At 45.2% G+C, this 20,649-nt stretch overlaps 1 protein-coding gene across 1 annotated transcript in view; it reads left to right on the forward strand.

The window, feature by feature from the left end:
- TNFRSF17 (TNF receptor superfamily member 17) overlaps positions 1–20,649 on the forward strand; it is an 80,170-nt gene that overhangs the window by 53,941 nt on the left and 5,580 nt on the right. The window lies entirely within an intron of this gene.

The raw sequence follows: 20,649 nt of genomic DNA on the forward strand, positions 1-20,649 counted from the left end.
GGGGTGCTTCTCAGTCTGGAGATTACTGCAGCTATCTGTCTGGAAACGTGAGCCATAGCCTGACTCTCTGCACGAACGACATGAACCCAAACTCTGACCCTAGTCAAGCCATCGTGGCGCCAGGCCCTCACCCACACTAGCCCACTGAAGCCTCCGTACCCTACATGTGGGCATTTAATTATTCTCATTTTACTCAATAGGGGTAGGGAGCTCTCAGGGAGAGTGAGCAACTCCCTGAAAGTCACGTCATAAGCAAGTCATGAACTGGGATTTTGAATCCAAGCTGGAATTCTGACCTCAAGGCCCTTGTTCTTACCTCTTGATTCATTTTTTCAGAACCAATAAACCATTTAGAGGTCATAGTAGAGAGGCCACCTGATTAACCCCCACCTCTGAGGCCCAACCTGGGTAATTCTAGAGCAATAATGTCAGGTAGGGGTAATGTGAATATTGACCAAAGACAATTTTCCAGGTATGGGTGGGTTCGGGTAGAGGAGCCGTCTGGTGGGAAGTCTGTGAGCAATGACTCTGGCTTCTTTGGGGTTTTATCTAGAGATGAGAGGGCTGGATCTCCACTGGGGGACTTTCTAGCTCAGTGATAGGCAGTGTTGGGGCTACTGGAATGTTTTCATACCACAATTAACAGAGAGTCTTGTGCATTCATGCAAAGTTGAGTACTTAGCCTAAGTGGGGGTCCTGGGGCTGGGGTCTACTCTGCCTGCATCATCGGGACTCCCAGCCACCAGGGAGCCAGGGGATGCCAATGTGGTAGAAGAGAATTTGTTCTGCTGTGTATTCAATGTGAGATAAAAAACAGAGGATTGTTTTGTTCCCACTGTAGGGGTTCAGAATGTCACCCCAAAATATGCCACTTTGGCATATTGATTATTTTGAATTAAAGTTACTTGAGAAACAGCCAGTGTAAAAAGGACACTGATCCTCCTCTGTCCCCCTGAAAGCAGGAGAAAAGTCTTCCATGTGAAAGTGCCCTCCCTGTACCAGGAGAGTAGAAGGCATCCTTATCACCAGAGACAGGGAATTCAGGGCCAAGAAAGCTGTATAAACAAGCCTGGTTAATTCTTCACCATTTGCTACCTGTAGCCCATAACCCGCTGCCTTGTCAATCCTTCACAATGTATGGTTTCTTTGTCTAAAAGCTCCTAGCTCTTGCCACTTCTTGGAGTCTCAGATCCTTGTGGGGCTTCCATATGAACATACATAATTGAATTAGTTTTTCTCCTGTTCATCTGTCTTTTATTACAGGAGGTCTCAGCCAAGAACCTAGAAAAGCAGAAGGAAAATTATTTTTCTTCCCCAACAACACTTTGCCCCGTTAAATAAAAGTGCACAATGGGGAGATTCCCAATCATGAGCTTTGAGATGGATCAGGGCTCAGGCGTCATTTTGCACCAATCTCCCCCTGCCCCAGTCCCTTCAGTGAATTTGTGACATGGCCCTTCATCCAGGCTCTCAAATGAAACACAGCCTCATCATCTTCACTCTCCCACCCTCCCCACAGCCAGGCATTCATCACTGCCCTCGCTTTCTTATTCTCTCTCTCCGACATTTTGAAACTTGCAGTAAACCCTCCAAACACATCTCACATCTTTAGACTCTTCTGCATGTCTGTCTCTTACTTGGGGATGGGGGGCGACAGTCCCCTCTTAACTGCCTGTGGCTTCCTCTCTGTCTCCACTGCAGCCTATTCTCACAACACAAGGCCAGAATGAGCTTCTAAAACCCAAAGCAGATTTTCTCCCCATTCTGCTTAAAATCAACGGCTGTCTTCCCATTGAAACAGTGTAGGAAAATGCAAACTCCTGTCCGCGGCCTCCAAGACCCCGGGGAAGCTGGTCCCTGCTTGCCCACCTGTCTCAGCTGCACTTTTTTTTTTTTTTAAGATTTTATTTATTTATTTGACACTGAGAGACAGGGAGCGTGAGAAAGCACAAGCAGGGGGAGCAGCAGAGGGAGAGGGAGAAGTAGATTCCAGGCTGAGCAGGGAGTCTGACAAGGGGCTCAATCCCAGGACCCTGGGATCATGACCTGAGCTGAAGGCAGACGCTTCACTGACTGAGCCACCCAGGCGCCCCTCAGCTGCACTTTGTTGCAGGCATGATGGCTTTCTTCCATCTTCCATCATTAGCACCGTCTCTCCAAACCCAGGCCATTTGCACCTGTGGCTTCCTCTGCCCGGACTATTATGAACCTGGTCCTTCTCATCCTTCAGGACTCTGCTGAACTGACAGTCGCTCAGAGACCCTTCCCTATCATCTGAACAGATTGCCCCTCCCCCCTTTTAAATGATAGCATTCCTTTCATTTTTTTTCCTTATGATTTATCACTGGGTTAAATAATGTTCCCCCAAAAGATATGTCCAAGTCGTAACCACTAGGACCTGTGAAAGCGGCCTTATTTGGAAATAGGGTCTTTGCAGATATAACCAAGTTAAGATGAGGTCATCCTGGATTAAGGTGGGCACTAATCCATTGGCTGGTGTCCTTATAAGAAGAGGGAAATTTGCACACAGACAGACAGAAGGAGAACACCATGGGAAGATAGGGGCAGAGACTGGAGTGATGTGTCTACAAACCAAAGAACGCCAAGCTTTGCTGGCAGCCACCAGAAGCTGGAAGAGATTAAGAAGGATTCTCCCCCAGAGCCTTGAGAAGGAGAGAGACCCTACCAACACCTTGATTGCAGACCTCTGGCCTCTGGAACTGTGAGAACACCAATTTCTGCTGTTTTAAGCCACCAAGTTGTGGTGACTTGTTACCTAGGAAACTAATTGTTGGTAATTGTTTTGTTGGCTTATTTGTTTATGATTTTTCTCCTGCTCGACAAGACTTTTATTTCTTTATTCTCTCTTGTACCCCTACTGTCCAGCTGGGTGTCTAAAACATAAGAAGTACCCACCAGGGAGTTTCAGAGGAATCAATTCCCCCACATTGGCAGCCACAACATCTTACCAGCTTCAACTCGTTTTGAGTTCATTGCTCTGTATTGTCCCTGCTCTGGCTCATTGTCTCCCTCTCAGTTACTGCAAGAACCTTCCATCAGTTCTCCTTGCTGCTTAACTTTTTACCTTCTTTTTAACACAAACCTGATCTCACTTTTCTGCTTTTAACTCTTTGTTTTTCCCTATTACTCCATGCCAGCTATTGGACCTCGGCCCTGTGCCATAAACTCTCAGCCTCAGCCTTTGTCTTCCCATCTGTGGAATGGGAGTAAAAACTGCTCCTCCCTGACCAGGTGGATATGAAGATTGACTGAGAATCAGTGCAAATCGTGGAGCACAGTGCCCAGCACCGAGAGCCCACCCAAATGCTAGCTTCCAGGATTAATGTCAGCATTTGTCTTGGATTGAAGCTGGAGGCCCAAGGCGATGTAAAATGAGTCCTTTGTTAAGATGGGAAAAATCACATGTTCAAAGCTGCCTTGCCCAACAACTGTTCAAAATGATGAAGAGGCAGTTTGCCTAGCATCTTGGCCTGTTGAAGTTTGGAGAAGTTGGAAAGCATGAGTCTGCATATCCTTATACACACAATACCAATACAGTAAGTGAAAAACTTAAAATAGGCTGACATTTATATTAAAATCATATAATTTGCACCATAGATCTAATCTTAAGTATAGAAATAAAGGGATTCATTTTAATCATGGCTCGGAATTGGTGTTCTTCACTTCTGAAAAACCTCTTAATCAGGAAGTTTCAAAAAAAATGTTTAAAATGCATGGTAAGACATTTCAGAGCAATTCCAAAATTTAATGTGTGCAAATTATTCATATATTCATAATTTTATTATAGCACATCAGATTTGGGGAATCAAGTGCAGGGTAAAGAGAATATCCATTAGCTGCTTAAAAAAAAAGGCCCTTAAGTGAAATGAATTTAAATATTGTAACTACCTTCCTATTGGCTCCTAGCTCTCCCCAAAGCACTAGCCATTTAATAAGATTGGAACTTCTCATTGATTTGAGGGGCTAAATTGGTGAGAACCTTTCTTTTCAAGAAGTCAGGCTTTCTGTAGAATTGAGCTGAGCAGATGTGGTCAGCTGCTTTGGTAAGTGTCATGGAGCCTGATAGGGGGCTCCATCCCACGACCCTGAGATCATGACCTGAGCCAAAACCAAGAGTCTGATGCTCAACCAACTGTGCCACCCAGGCACCCCTGATTTGGGAAGTTATTTTTTGAAAGATTTTATTTATTTATTTATTTGTTTGTTTGTTTGTTTGTTTGTTTGTTTGAGAGAGAGAGCAGGGGGAAGAGCAGAGGGAAAGGGAGAAGCAAGCTCCCCGCTGAGCACGGACCATCCCAGGACCCTGAAATTAGGACCTGAGCGGAAATCAAGAATTGGACGCTCAACCAACTGAGCCATCCAGGCGCCCCGGGAAGTTTTAAACAGAGGGAACTAATGATTGAAAATGGAAATACGAACCTGCCTTGATAGTACAGTTAGTCCCAGGGAGCTCCCAGCAAAAAAGTATGCTGTAATTTGTTATTTATTAAAATCAGAAATTCTCCTAAAAGTAGGAGAAACAGGGCCAAAGTGCATGTGTGTGTATGGGTGTGTACGTGTGTGTGTGTGTGTGTGTGTGTGTCTGAGTTTAAAGGAGGCAGAGACTGTTTGACAGGAGGAATCTTAGGAGATTGTACAGACTTGGGGGAACATACCAGACCATGAGAATTGAACAACCCCCTGGCCCATGCCCAGTAGGAGAAAAGTACTCTCTCCACTGTTTCATTCTATTAAAAAGTAAAATCTTCTAAAATGTTCTTTACACAGGCATACTTTCATGTGTTATACAATTAAAATAATGCAGATGAAGTGTTAATGTTCCTCGACCCTCCACTCCTCCCTCTCCCCGTCTCCACCTGGGACCTAGCTCCTCTCATTCCAAGGTCAACGGGCATGTTATTATTTTGATGTTTTTTCCTTGCAGGTATTTCCTTTTCTTCGTTATTTTTAAAAGATCTTATTTATTTATTTGAGAGAGAGAGAGCTGAGCAGGGAGCAGGGAGCCCGATGCGGAACTCGATCCCAGGACCCTGGGATCATGACCTGAGCAGAAGGCAGTCGCCTAACCGACTGAGCCACCCAGGCGCCCCTCCTTCCAGATATTTTCTGTGCATTTGCAAACACACATGTACGTATGGAAATATATGGAGATAATGTGCGATTTCTAATTTGCATCTTTTAAAATTCTAAGTTATACATGCTCACAGTTTAAAAACGAAATCATCCTAGGAGACTGTTTATTGAGTCCTTACTGAGCGCCAGGTACTGAGCTACCATGGTATCCCAAGCCAATTCTAAAGAGCAGGAGCGGGTGAATACTTTCCCTCTGGGTGCACCACACCCACCTCCCAGTCCCGAGCCGTGGTGTCTTCAGTATTGTCTTATTTGATCTTCACAACAACTCATGTGATAGGTACTATCCTTATTGTCTTCCTTTTATAGACTAAGTAGTCCAAGCTCTGACCAGTTAAAAGAAATTTGACCAAAGCCACATGACCAGTCCCAGGCAATGTACCAGAATCTCAAATCAGGCAGTCTGGCTCCAGGACACGATGACTCCATCCGGGAATGTTTCCTGTGGTCTGAAGTTGTTTTTGGGTCTAACTGAGGGCAACGGCTGGGAAAAGAAATGCATTGCAAGGTGAAGCAAAAGCAGCGCGACATGCAGCTTTGTATTCTGTGTCCCTTGACACCTTGAATCATGACAGAACGTCACACTGCACACGTCATCAGCGGCATTGGTCCTGCGGCTTTCCACGCCCCGAGAGGAAGCTTCTGGAAGAGGGTCGCGGTAAAACGGCAATGCCTATGGGATCACAGAACCCAGCCACTGCTCGGGGCTTGGCACCTTCTTCTCTGAGTCCATTGCCTCAGTGCCTTTTATTCTTGAATCTCTATCATGAAGAAAGCAAAGTGAAACAAGTGTGAGAACTGCTCTTGCTTCAGATACTTGAATGATTTCACCATAAGAATTGAGGAAAACAGTCTCATTCTAATCAATTCATGAAATTACAAATGTGGATATTTTAAAGTTATTTACATCTTAGGAAAGCTTATTTTTTAAAGTTCACTTATTTATTTATTTTTAGTCATCTCTGCACCCAAGGTGGGGCTCGAACTCACGCGCCCAAGATCAAGAGTCACGTGCTCCCCTGACTGAGCCAGCCAGGCGCCCTGTGTTAAATCTTGTAAGAAACTACCAAACTGTTTCCTAGAGTGGTTCTATAAATTCTGCATTCCCACTAGCAACGTATAAGAGTTTTGTTTATTTAGGGGCACCTGGGTAGCTCAGTCAGGTAAGCGTCTGCCTTCGGCTCAGGTCATGATCCCAGGGTCCTGGGATCGAGCCCCGCATCGGGCTCTCTGCTCACTGGGGAGCCTGTTTCTCCCTTTCCCATTCCCCCTGCTTGTGTTACCTCTCTTGCTGTCAGATAATAAAATAAAGTAAAATAAAAAGTTGCTTTAAAAAAAAAAACTTAAAAAGAAAAAAGAGTTTTGTTTATTTAACTCCCTCACCAGTGCTTGGTCTTGAGGAGATATATATATATATAGCCATTCTAATATGTTTGTAATGATAGCTCACTGTGTTTTTAATTTGCATTGCTCCGATGGCTAACGATATCGAGTAATTTTCCACGGGCTTATTTGCCTCCTCACTTAGGTGAAGTGTCTTTTTAAGTCTTTGCCCATTTTATTTTTTTTATTTTTTATTTTTAAAAAGATTTTATTTATTTATTTGACAGAGAGACACAGCGAGAGCAGGAACACAAGCAAGGGGAGTGGGAGAGGGAGAAGCAGACTTCTCCCTGAGCAGGGAGCCCGATGTGGGGCTCGATCCCAGGACCCTGGGATCATGACCTGAGCAGAAGGCAGATGCTTAACAGCTGAGCCACCCAGGCGCCCCAGTCTTTGCCCATTTTAGGGGGGGGGAGGGGCAGAGGGAGGGAGAGAGAGAATCTTAAGCAGGCTCCATGCCCAGCGAGCAGGGTTCAATCAAGAGTAGGCCCCTTAACTGACTGAGCCACCCAGATGCCCCAAGTCTGCCCATTTTTAAATTGGGTTGTATGTTTTGTTATACATTCCATTTATTACTATTGAGTTTTGAGAATTACTTACATGTTTTAAATACAAGTTCTTTGTCAGATATATGATAGCAAAATTCTCTTCCAGTGCACATTCATTCTCATAATGTGTCTCTTGCACAGCAAAAGTTTTAATTGGAATGAGGTCCAGTTTATCAATATTTCCTTTTATGGATTATTCTTTTGGTGTCCAGCCTAAGAACTCCTTACTTAGCCTCAGGTCCCAAAGCTTTTCTCCCATTCTCCAACCCCCCCACCAAACTTCTGTAGATTTATGTTTTACATTTAAATCTGTGATCCATTTTGAATTAATTTTTGTATCAGATGTAAGGTTTAGTTTGAGGTACATTTTTTTTTTTTTTTGCACATAGATGTCCAATTTTGTCTACAATTTGATAAATAAGACTGTCTTTTCTCCATTGAATTTCTTTTACACCTTTATCAAAAATCAGTTGGGGGACGCCTGGATGGCTCAGTAGGTTGTGTCTGCCTTCGGCTCAAGTCATGATCTCAGGGTCCTGGGATTGAGACTGTCTTGGGCTCTCCCTCTCCCTCTGCTGCTCCCCCTGCTTGCACTCTCTCTCTCTGTGTCAAATAAATAAGTAAAATCTTTTTTAAAAAATATCAATTGGTTACATTTGTATGGATTTATTTCTGGATTGTCTATTCTGTTTTCTTAATACATGTGTCTGTCTCGCCTCTGTCTTAATTATTGTAGTGTTATTGTAAGTCTTAAAATTGGATGGCTTGAGTCCAACTTTTTCTTTTTCAAGACTGTTTTAGCTATTCTATTTCCTTTGCCTTTCCACATAAATTTTAGAATCAGCTTGTTTGTATCTACCAAAATTCTACTGAGATTTTTTTTTTTTTAAAGATTTTATTTATTTGACAGAGAGAGATACAGCGAGAGAGGGAACACAAGCAGGGGGAGTGGGAGAGGGAGAAGCAGGCCTCCCGCTGAGCAGGGAGCCCTATGCGGGGCTTGATCCCAGGACTCTGGGATCATGACCTGAGCCGAAGGCAGACGCTTAACGACTGAGCCACCCAGGTGCCCCTCTACTGAGATTTTGATTGGAATTGCATTTAATGGATAGATCAATTTGGAGAGAACTGACATTTTGTGTCAGTTCTGTGTGAGTCAATCACTACGTGGTTTATCTCTTCATTTATTTAGGTCTTCTTTGGTTTCTCACATCAGTGTTTTGTGGCTTTCAGCATTCATATCTGTATATCTTCTGTTAGTTTTTTATGTAATTTCATTTTCCTGGTGGGGAGCTATTGTCAATGTATCATTTTTTGAATTTCAGTTTCTAATTACACATTTTCAGTACATAGAGGTTCAACGGATTTTTGTGTGTTGACCTTGTATCCCATGCTAAACTGACTTATTAGTTCTAGAAGTCTTTTTTTTGTAGTTTTCTTGGGATTTTTTTCTGTAGGCAATCATATTATGTGTGAATAGGGAGAGTTTCATTTCTTCCTGTCCAATGTATATTATTCCTGTTATTTATTTGTCTTGCCATTCTTTTCTAAGGTACTTGCATCATTATATTTGAAGTAACTTTCTTTTTAAAATTTTTTATTTTATTATTATTTTTTTAAAGGTTTTACTTATCCACTTGGCAGAGAGAGACACATCAAGAGAGGGAACACAAGCAGGGGGAGTTGGGAGAGGGAGAAGCAGGCTTCCCGCTGAGCAAGGAGCCTGATGCAGGGCTCGATCCTAGGACCTTGGGGTCATGACCCAAGCTGAAGACAGATGCTTAATGACTGAGCCACCCAGCCCTTTATATTTTTTTATTTTTTTAAAGACTTTATGTATTTATTTGAGAGAGAGAGAGAATGAGAGACAGAGAGCATGAGAGGGAGGAGGGTCAGAGGGAGAAGCAGACTCCCTGCCGAGCAGGGAGCCCGATGCGGGACTCGATCCCAGGACTCCAGGATCACGACCTGAGCCGAAGGCAGTCGCTCAACCAACTGAGCCACCCAGGCACCCGCCCTTTTTATTTTTTTAAAAAGATTTTATTTATTTATTTGAGAGAGAGAGACAGAGAGCATGAGTGGGGAGGGGTGGTGGAGAGGCCAAGGGAGAAGCAGACTCCCTGATAAGCGGGGAGACCGATGAGGGGTGTGATCCCAGGACCCTGAGATCATGACCTGAGCTGAAGGCAGAGGCTTAACTGACTGAGCCACCTGGACACCCCTTGAAGTAACTTTCTTGTAGATAGTGCATAATTGGGTCATGCTCCACCACCAACCTCCCTGCCCCTCATTTTCACAATCTGTCTTTAATTGATTTGTTTAGACCATTTACATTTAATGTAATTATTAATATGTTTGGATTTAGGTCTACCATTTTATTATTTGCTTTCTTTCTTCCTTTTTTCTCAGGAACTCACAACCCTGAGATCAAGACCTGAGCAGAGATCGAGTTGGATGTTTAACCGCCACCCAGGCTCCCCTTATTATTTGCTTTCTATTTGTTACTTTGTTTTTAACTCCTCAGTTTTCCCTTTCCAGCGTGCGTTAAACATTTTCTTAGTATTTCAATAAAATGTAAATGGATGGCAAGATGACATTGCTTTAGGGGCGCCTGGGTGGTTCAGTTGTTAAGCGTCTGCCTTTGGCTCAGGTCATGATCCCAGGGTCCTGGGATTGAGCCCCACGTCGGGCTTCCTGCTCAGCAGAGAGTGTGCTTCTCCCTCTCCCACTCCCCCTGCTTGTGTCCCCTCTCTCACTGTATATCTCTGTCAAATAAATAAATAAAATCTAAAAAAAAGAAAAGAAAGAAAGATGACATCGCTTTAGCAGGCAAACAAACTAGTTAGGTTTAGGAGAAACAGCCTTTTTTTTTTTTTTTTAATATTTATTTATTTATTTATTTGAGAGAGAGAAAGGGAGAGCAGGCTTGGGCGGAGGGGCAGAGGGAGAGGGAGAAGCAGACTTCCTGCTGAACAGGGAGCCCAATCACGGGGCTGGAGCCCAACATGGGGCTGGATCCCAGGACCCTGGATCATGACCTGAGCCGAAGGCAGATGCTTAACCAACTGAGCCACCCAGGCGCCCCTAGGATAAATGTTCTTATCCATTTTCTGTGGATTGTGGTTCCAGTATCAGTTCACTCTTTAGAAGCTTTGCAGTGCTTGTCAGATCTGTCTTTTGTGTGTGCCACCAAATGGCCAGTGTGGGATCTGGACTAGGCAGTAGTCTGTCTCAAGGTTCTCCAAGTCTTTCCTGTGTAGAGAAGTTCAGGAGGTCATAAATGACTTTATGGAGTCACTTTCCCAGGCTTCTCCCTTTCTACAATATCCGGGGTACTTTGTAGTCCTCTGGGAAGCCCCTTTTTGGTCTTACAGTCCAGATCTGGGGGTTTAGTTATCCCATACTGCCTTGCATTTCTAGGGATGCACCCACATCTGGGCTAAGCAGTGAGAGAATGGGAGGACTCATCTCTGCTTTGCTAGTACTTAATATTTTCTTCTTCATCCCCATTTACTGCCATTATGTATTTTTCAGAGTCCTCAAGGAGCTACATTCCTCTCAGTTTTATAGCAATAGTTAATAGGAGAGACTAGGAAGAGTGTGCTTATTTCATCTTACCTAGAAACTGGAACCCCTCATGTAATTTTAGAGAACATTTTGAAAAACTTTGAATCAGAGCTTTGGTTATAATTCAGACACATTTTCCTTTCTTCATTTTTCAAAATGTTATGTCAAATACTGGTTTTATGGAATTAAAAAAAATCCCAAGTGGGATGATCTAGAGAAGAAATTAAATCATTCCTTTTGGCATTCTGATGTATAATCATCTTCCTAATGAATTTTATGTCTCTAAATCACATTTTAATGGGGTCTTGCTCAATCTAATGTGAACTAAATGGGAATAACCACAGATCTGAAGTGGTTAAAGGTACCTAACAATTCTGGTGTAAAAACATTAGTGTTTCCAACATAAAGAGAATGTTAGTACACCTCTCCACTGCTCGATGGACAATAGATTTCAAAAAACCTTCTACAGTATCTACACAGAATACCCCATCATCCATAAAGAACTATTTGCGATTAATGACTTGTTCGGTGCTTTTCTTCTCTGCAATACTGAGCTCCATAAGAGCAGGGACTATAAACATTTTGTTCACTGCTCTATCTCCAGAGTCTTGTACAATGTCTGGCAAATAGCTAACACTCAACAGAAATTTTATGTCTGAAGGATTGAATGAGTTGAATGGAATGAGGCAGGAATGGATTCCCCACAGTTACCGTAAAAAGAAGTGTGCGTGGATGGGTTAGGAAGAGGGCAGGATAAAACCAGCTCTAATGTCCACCATACAGTAGCGTTCCAGACTAATACCCTACAACAGGATGTGTACTTACTTAACAAGCGTCTGTCAGAGGCCCACCATGTTCAAAGCATTTGTTAGGTGATGGAGAAGAGGGTGAAACAAAGATGAATGACATCAATTTCTTTTCTGAAAGGCACCAGTCTTCTAAACAAAGAGATGCTGTGTTCTAACTCAGAATACAGGAAGAACAGTAGATTCTATTTTTTAGTACCTGATATGCTTTGATTCAATTCAACAAATACTTATTGCATGCCTACCATATGCCAGATACTGTGTGAGTTACTTTCATAAAAATAACAATAAAAGCTACTATTTTTTCCCAGTGATTACCATATGCCAGATTGTGTTAAATGCTTTGCAGTCGTTAAAAAGTTTTTTTTTAATTTTTAAAAATTATGGTAAAGTGAACATAATGTAAAATGTACCAACTTGACCATATTTAAGTGGACAATTCAGTGGCACTGAGAAACCACTCACCACTCACTGTGCAACCATCACCACCATCCAGCTCCAAACTTTTTTCACCCTCCCAAACTGAAACTCCACACCCGTTAAACACTGACTCCCCATTGCCCCTTCCGCCAGGCCCTGGCAACCACCCTTCTACTTTCTGACTCTGTGAATTTGATGACTCTAAGTATCTCATTTAAGGGGAACCATACAGTATTTGTTTTTTTTGTGACTGGCTTCTCTCACTTCTCTCACTCATGTCCTCCAGGTTCATCCATGTTGCAACATGTGTCAGAATTTCCTTCCTTGGGGAGCCTGGGTGGCTCAGTCAGTTAAGCGTCTGCCTTTGGCTCAGGTCATGATCCCAGGGTTTTGGGATTGAGCCCCACGTTGGGCTCCCAGCTCAGCCGGGGAGCCTGCTTCTCCTTCTCCCTCTCCCTCTGCCCTTGCTCGTGTGCTCTCTCTCTCTTGCTCACTCTGTCTCTCAAATAAATAAATAAAACAAAATTAAAAAAATAATTTCCTTCCTTTTTCAGGCTGGGCAATATTTCAGTGCATGGATAGACCACATTGTGTTCATCCATTGCCATCATACTTTTATTTAATTCTTACAACAGGTCTCCCAAGAGACGTGTATCTATAATGGATACATAGTATGTCCTGCTCAGAGGACCTCAATGCACGTCCTAAGTTCAGCATTAGCACCTTCATCCTTGCCTCCAGTTCTATTTTCTAGGGAACTTAGGCTAATATAGTGTCATTAGGAAAGAAGACAAAATCCTGCAGTTTTGCACCAAATCTATGTTCCCTGTCACAGTGGACTTAAGTGAAATAGTTTCTTTTTTTTCAAAAAATATTTTATTTATTTATTTGACAGAGAGAGAGAGAGAGAGCACAAGCAGGGGGAGTGGCAAGCAGAGGGAGAGGGAGAAGCAGACTCCTCGCTGAGCAGGGAGCTCGATTCGGGGCTTGATCCCAGGACCCTGGGATCATGACCTGAGCTGAAGGCAGTTGCTTAACAGACTGAGCCCCAAGTGAAATAGTTTCTATGCTAAATTGGATCATAACACCCCTTTGGGTAAAATGCACCAATGCACTTGGTCTAAACCCCCCCACTTCTACTCCTGCAGGACCTGCCTGGTCTGTGCCCTGCTCACCTCCCTGTTCTCAACTCCAACCTGTGCCCTTTTTCAGGTCCTCCAGCTTACCTGCACCCTTCCTGGTCTACGGGGCATTGCCTTTAGTCTTCCTTTTGCCAGGACCACTGTCCCCCGGTGGCTTGCACAGTTGCCTTCTCTCGATCTGGTGGGTCTCAAACTAAATATTACCTTTTATATTCGTTTCCTAGGGGTGCTGTAACAAAGTGCCACAAACTTGGTTGCTTAAGACAACAGAAAGTGATTGCAACTTTGTAGGTCCTGGTCCCCACAGGGAGTGTGTGTTGTTGACTGCGGGGGGGGGGGGCGGTCAAAAGCTATGCCAGGACCCTTTGGACACCTGTGCCCAGACCAGCAAGAGAGAAGGGAAATCACCATACTAGTGTGGGTAACTGGTCTGGTCGGCAGGAAGAGGCACGGGTGCCTGAATGCAATGGGGGCAGGGAGGAATATGTGTGCAACACAGGGGATCTACTTGGGGACACTCCCTTGTCCCCCCTGAGACTGTGAATGAACACATGCAGTAATCTGGGCCTGAGAAAGGTGTGATTTGCAAGAGTTCATACCTCTCAAGAGTGAAGGTTTGGGCCACGGCACCAGGTGAGCTCTCCAGAGCAGCTCAGGTGATGGCTGCAGGTAAGGAGCTATAGGATGAAGAGTGGAGGAAAGAATGAGACCAGGTACAGTCCCAAGATCAACCGCAGTGACAAAGGCCTTGGTTTGAATCACTAACTTCCCTCAGGGAGAACGGCCCATGGAAGTCATGGCAGGCTGCTCCCCAAACACGCATGGCCGCCGTGACAGTGACCTCTGGGATGTCCAGCAGGGAACACACTTGACTGACCACGCTGGCTGCCGCCACTCAGTGCTTTCACACTGAGACTATGCTTCCCCTTCCTGTTCCCAGCCAGGCCTGAGCCCGGCAAGGGCGTTAGCGCACTGGGCCCACTCCTGCAAGGCATGAGATTCCTCTGATGGGCAGTCTTGGCTCAAGAACTCCTCGTCAGACGGGCCAGACCTTTCTGGGACTTGCATTGCCCGCCGAGGTGCTTTCCCCCCTGACTTCTTCCTTCCCCTCGCCTGCGGTGCAGCTAGGCCTGCATCTGAAGGTTTCTTCTCTTCCCCTGGCTTCCTCCCTTTATCCTTCACAAGTATTTCCGCCCAGAACCTGTCATGGTCTAATTCCATCATGGCGACTGTTTCTGGGAAGACCCCCAGCCAACAATGGAGTAATCCCCTGCTCCCTGGCCCCACTCACCTCTTTTTAGTTTGTGTCTCAGTACTGTGCTTTCTCCTTAAAAGTACTTTCACAGTTGGATATGCTTCCTTTATATATAATATATATATATATATATATTATATATATGTTTTAAGATTTTATTTATTTGAGAGAGAGAGAGGTCATGAGCAGAGGCGAAGGGTGGAGGGAGAAGCAGACTCCCTGTGGAGCAGGGAGCCCAATGCGGGACTCGATCCCAGCATCCTGGGATCATGACCTGAGTCAAAAGCGGATGCTCAACTGACTGAGCCACCCAGGTGCCCCTATATATTTTTGGGGGGGAGGGGGAGAGACAGAGAGCGAGCTGGGTAGGGACAGAGGGAGAGAGAGAATCCCAAGCAGATTCCATGCCCAGGACCAATCCTGACTCAGGTCTCCATCCCATGACCCTGAGACCATGACCTGAGCCAAAATCAAGAGTCAGATGCTTAAATGACTAAGCCACCCAGGGGCCCCTCCTTTGCTAATTTTTGCTGTGTTTCCCCACCAGACTGCAACCTCCATCAGGGCAGGAACCCCATCTAAATGGAACTCACTCTTGCGCCTGGTGCCTGGCACAGAGCTTGGCATGCGGTGGGCACGTGGTCCATCTTTACTGGATGGGAGGACTTCCTCCGCTGCTCTGATCCTTTAACGATGCAGACGTCACTGTCAGGTCCTCCGGGTCTTGTGGTTGTTGGTGTTTAAAGCAAGGACAAAAAAGCGTCCCAGGGAGGAGTCAGTGATTTGAAAAACAAGAAACCCCCATTCCCTGACACTGTGAGCCTGAGAACTGCAAGCAGCCAGGACCCTCTGGAAATCAGAGGGAAGCCACTTTGAGAAGTTCTAAAGAGCTGACAGGATGTGGCGCTTCTGATAGTGTGTGTGTGTGTGTGGGGGGGGAAGCAGGAATTCAGAGGTGCCCGCCTTCAAAGGGAATATTCACGGGTCTCCAGCCTTGGCCCCAAATCAAATTAGCCTTCTCATGTCCCCAAGCAAACAAGGCTTCTGAGTGATGTGTGGAGATCTAAGGGAGAGGAAGAGAAGGAGGGAGGAGCATCTTTGCATTGGAATCTTCCAGTTCAGGGCTCGCTCAGTGGGGCTTCTGGGCTCTGTGTCCTTAGATCCTGGCTCTGAGCAGTTGAACCTCCTCCCTTGCCCCTCAGTAAAGGCCTGCTTTCCCCAGGCTCTGTTTCAAAGTGAAGAAGAAACGAAACCATCTGGAGTTTGTGGGTGCTCTAGTGGGCCAATGATCCTGGTTTAGGGTTTGCTGTTCCTTTGTGTTCGTGTTAGTTTTGTGTGCTTTGTGGTCTCTTTCAGTTTGGACTGCACAACACGAGAACAGAGTTGTTGAGAATAGTAGGTCTCGTGAAGAAGTTGTTAGTGACAGTAAAGAGGCGCGACTGCACGGTGGTTAATACCATGGCTTTCGACCCTTTATCAGTCAGGAGAGATGAAGCCATGTTGCCATAATAAACAGCACCCAAATCTCATTCATGCCATGTGTCTGGCTTAGCTCCGGCCGCCATACCAAAATATCATAGGCTAGGGGGCTTCAACAACAGAAATTTATTTCTCACACTTCTGGGGGCTGGGGAGCCCAAGATCAAGGTGCCGACAGACTTGGTGTCTGGTTTGCAAACGAGACTGGCTGCTTCCTTGTTGTGTGTTCCCATGGCATGATACTGCTTGAGAGAGTAAGATCTCTGGTATCTCTTCTTATAGGGGCACTAATCCCATCATGAGGGCCTCTGCTCATGACTTCATCTAAACTTAACCACCTCCCAAAGGCCCCACCTCCAAATACCATCACATGGGGGGTGAGGGCTTCTACAAATAAATTTTGGGCCCATTGGGGTTTTGCCATTTGGCGTGGCAGAGGGAAGAGAATGTGATGACTTAAGCACAGCCTCAGTCTTCAAGTGACAAATGTTTCTTCTGCTCACATTTCCTTGATCAAAAGCAAGTTACATGTGTAACTTCAAGAGGGATATGGAAAATACAATCCGGCCTTGTCCTCAGAAGGAAAGAACTGTATTGTTGGCAATGGCTCTAACGAGCACAAGAGCGACACAGTCTAGATGTTGCTGTGGATGTATTTTTTTAGATGTGACTAACATTTAAATCAACATACTTTGTTTTTTTTTGTTTTGTTTTGTTTTTTGTTTTTAAGATTTTATTTATTTATTTGAGAGAGAGAATGAGAGAGAGAGAGAGAGCACAAGAGGGGGGAGGGTCAGAGGGAGAAGCAGACTCCCCACAGAGCAGGGAGCCCGATGTGGGACTCGATCCCGGGACTCCAGGATCATGACCTGAGCCGAAGGCAGTCGCTCAACCAACGGAGCCACCCAGGTGCCCTAAATCAACATACTTTGAATGAGGCAGTTCACCCTCTATAATGTGGGTGGGCCTCATCTAATCAGTCGAAGGCCTTAAGACCAAGGTTTCCCAAAGAAAGAATTTGGCTCCAAGACGGCCATATAGAAACCCTGCTTGGGTTTCCAGACTGCTTGGCTTGCCCTCTGGATTTTGGACTCGAGACTGTAACAACACCAAATCTTTCCTGAATTTTCAGCTTGCTGGCCTGTCCTATGGATTTCAGACTTGCCAGCCCCCATAACTATGTGAGCCAATTCCTTAAAATATCTACCTATCTCTCTTGGCTCTTGTTGGGTCTCAAGTCTGCCAGTTCTTAGACTGGAATTTACTTTACACCAACACTATTGATTCTCCTGCGTCTCCAGCTTGACAACTGCAGATTTTAGGGCTTCTCAGCCTCCGTCATTGTGTGAATCAATTTCTTATAATAATATAATATATATACATATGAATGTATGTATATGTTTGTGTATATACACACACACACCTTGCTGGTTGTGTTTCTCTGTAGAACCCTGACTAATACAGGTGTAGATTTCTCCTCCCAAGTGAAAAATCTACTAAAGCCCTTGGAAGAAACTGTACTTTTGTTTGGAGTTAAGAGCTAAAGGTCAAAGTGCTCTGTTGTGAAAACTTGATTCCATAATAATATATATTATATATTAATAATGTGGAGAGAAGAATCTTCTGGTTGGATGGAATTTTCCTTGCAGAGCATGCTAATGGCTTCGGACGTTTGAGGCAGTGTCTCTGTTTCTTCAGAGCTGTAAGTAAGTGTAGAAGCTTGAGGCTGACTCCGGGATTGGTTTACCTCTTTTTTCTTTCCTGTGTAGAGTGTGGTCAGACCTAGCAGTGTTTTGGTGATGTTATTTCATTGACAAACTCTGTCATGAAACTTAAAAAAAATCCTTATTTTAAATGTTGCTCTGCTAAGTCCCCAAATCACAGTCTTTCAGACCTGGGGCGAACCATGGAGCTAATCTGGCCTCATTCTTCTCAAATTGTGTTCTATGAAACATATATTCCTGAATGTTGATAGGTGGTCCTTGAAAAAAGGGATTCCACGACCAAGTGGATTTGATAAAGACAGCATATACTCTCTCCTTTTTTGGAGAATCCAAATGCACTTCAGTGAAGTTTGAGGTGCCTCCTTGGCTTGGAAGTAGAGATGTCAAGTAGGCAGTTGGTAGTTGGGTCTGGATTTCAGGGACAAGGGCTGCACATGTAGGTTTGGATGTTAATACGTTCCAAACCACAGAAGCAGGTGAGATTACTTGGGAGAGAGTTTGGAAGGAAGAGGAGTGTCTGAAGTCCGGAGGTGCTGCAGCTTTCTTGTAACCTTTAGGGGAGGACCTGAGACTGTAGGCAAGACCCAGAAGATGGCATTGCTGAATTAAATGACAGAGAGAAACTAGAATGCTAAGACAAAACTCAAGCCAGTAAAGCTGATTCTTTTTTTTTTTTTAAGATTTTATTTATTTATTTGAGAGAGAGAATGAGATAGAGAGCATGAGAGGGGGGAGGGTCAGAGGGAGAAGTAGACTCCCTGCCGAGCAGGGAGCCCGATGCGGGACTCGATCCTGGGAGTCCAGGATCATGACCTGAGCCGAAGGCAGTCGCTTAACCAACTGACCCACCCAGGCGCCCAGTAAAGCTGATTCTACTGCTGGATTTCTTAACCAGATGCCAGTAAATTCCCTTATTTTTTTTTTTTTAAGATTTTATTTATTTGACAGAGAGAGACACAGCGAGAGAGGGAACACAAACGGGGAGTGGGAGAGGGAGAAGCAGGCTTCGCGCGGAGCAGGGAGCCCGATGCAGGGCTCGATCCCAGGACCCTGGGGTCATGACCTGAGCTGAAGGCAGACGCTTAACGACTGAGCCAACCAGGTGCCCCCCCCCCCTTTTTTTTTTAAGAGATGGAGGGAGAGAGGCAGGGGAGAGGCAGAGGGGCAGAGGGAGAGAGAGAATCTTAAGCAAGCTTCACATGGAGCCTGATATGGAGCTCAATCTCACAACCCTGAGATCATGACGTGAGCTGAAATCAATAGCTGGTCGCTTAACTGACTGAGCCATGGTAAATTCCTTTTTAAAAAAGATTTTATTTATTTATTTGCGAGAAAGAGAGAGAGAGAGGAGAGAGAGAGAGCGCGCACACGAGCAGGGGGAGAGGGAGAGGGAGAAGCAGGCTCTCTGCTGAGCAGGGAGCTCGAGGCGGGGCTCGATCCCAGGACCCTGAGATTATGATCTGAGCCAAAGGCAGACATTTAACTCACTGAGCCACCCAGGTTAAGTTAAATTCCTTTTAACTTAAGTTTTTATGTCATGTCTTTGAAAGAGTCTTGACTAGTATGACGTCTCCCAACCTCTTTTGCACACTTAATCTCTGTCTCCTCTTAGTTTGTGTTTTCCCATCTCCTTACCTGTCCTGCAGGAGAACCAGCTGACCCCAGGATGTCAGAATTAACTAGTCACTCCCATCCTGAGGAGCAAAGGGGAAGGCCTGACATCCCCCAGTCATGGTCTATTGTTGTCCTTTTGGGCGTGAGTGGAGCAATCAGCTAAAAATCAGTTATGTGTTTGAAGATTATATTTTTATTTTTGGATTGCTAGCAACCAACCCAAACTGACTTTGGCTAATGTGAGCCAGAAAGGGAATTTATTGGAAGCATCACAGGCTTCCCCCACAGAATCAAAGACAGAGCTGGGACAAGCTGAGCAACAACAGACTTGGGGAAGGCAAGCAATCAGAGCCATCCTGGGGAGCTTCAGCAGGCTTTCATCGAAATCCTCTCTGGGCTGACCACCGACATGGTGCACTCTCGGTTCTAGCTTGAAATGGCTGGAGACGGAATATGTTTTAAGGATGAGAGTAAAGTGAGATGAGCCTCTTGGCTCTGGTTCCTGGGAAGAACCAGGTTCCTGTATATCAGAGAGACTTGGTGGCCCACCAAGAAGGGTCAGCCAGACCTCTCTGAGGGTGGAGCCATCCCTGGGCTTCTCCAAGCTGCTCGAGGCTCCCAGGTGATGAAGAACAACCTCTGCAGGACTTCACTGCTCCTAAGACCCAGGGAGAGCTGGGGAGATGCTTCCTTTGGTGCTTTTGGCTTTTAGGACTCTCATCGGCCCAGACTGCCCATCAGGGGTCTCTTTGACATCTTCATTTTTTAATTTTTTTAAGATTTATTATTTATTTATTTGACAGAGAGAGAGAGAGAAGGAACACAAGCAGGGAGAGTGGAAGAGGGGGAAGCAGGCCTCCCCATGAGCAGGGAGCCCGACATGGGGCTCAATCCCAGGACCCTGGGATCATGACCTGAGCCGAAGGCAGATGCTTAATGACTGAGCCACCCAGGCGCCCCTCTCTGACATCTTTAATCTTTATCCCTTTTCTCTTGGTCTCTGCTGTTCATGCCTTTCACTCTGCTTTCTTTCCTCTTCCAAATGCCCCTCCTCCTACAGACTAAATATTTGTGTCCTCTGGAAATTCATGTTGAAACCTAATCCCCAGTGTGGTGGTATTGGGAGATGGGGTCTTGGGGAGGTGATTAGGTCATGAGGGTGGAGCTCTTGTGAAAGGGAAAAGAGACTTTGGAGAGATCTCTTGTCCCTTCCACCTTGGGGGAATATAATAAAAAGATGGCTGTCCTTTCCCCCTCAACCCTCTTGCCAATTTAGCTTTTCCCTTGGACTTCCCTATTTCTGTCTGCATTCTCGGATTCTTCCTAGGTTCAAGAAGTGGGCTCTCACCAGACACCTAATCTCTGAGAAATATACTTCTGTAATTTGTAACAGAACTATACTCAGTCTAGAGGCACCTGGGTGGCTCAGTCGTTAAGCGTCTGCCTTCGGCTCAGGTCATGATCCCAGAGTCCTGGGATCGAGCCCCACACTGGGCTCCCTGCTAGGTGGGGAGCCTGCTTCTCCCTCTCCCACTCCCCCTGCTTGTGTTCCCTCTC

Source organism: Neomonachus schauinslandi, chromosome 5 (assembly GCF_002201575.2).
Source record: "Neomonachus schauinslandi chromosome 5, ASM220157v2, whole genome shotgun sequence".
Classification (NCBI taxonomy): Eukaryota; Metazoa; Chordata; class Mammalia; order Carnivora; family Phocidae; genus Neomonachus; species Neomonachus schauinslandi.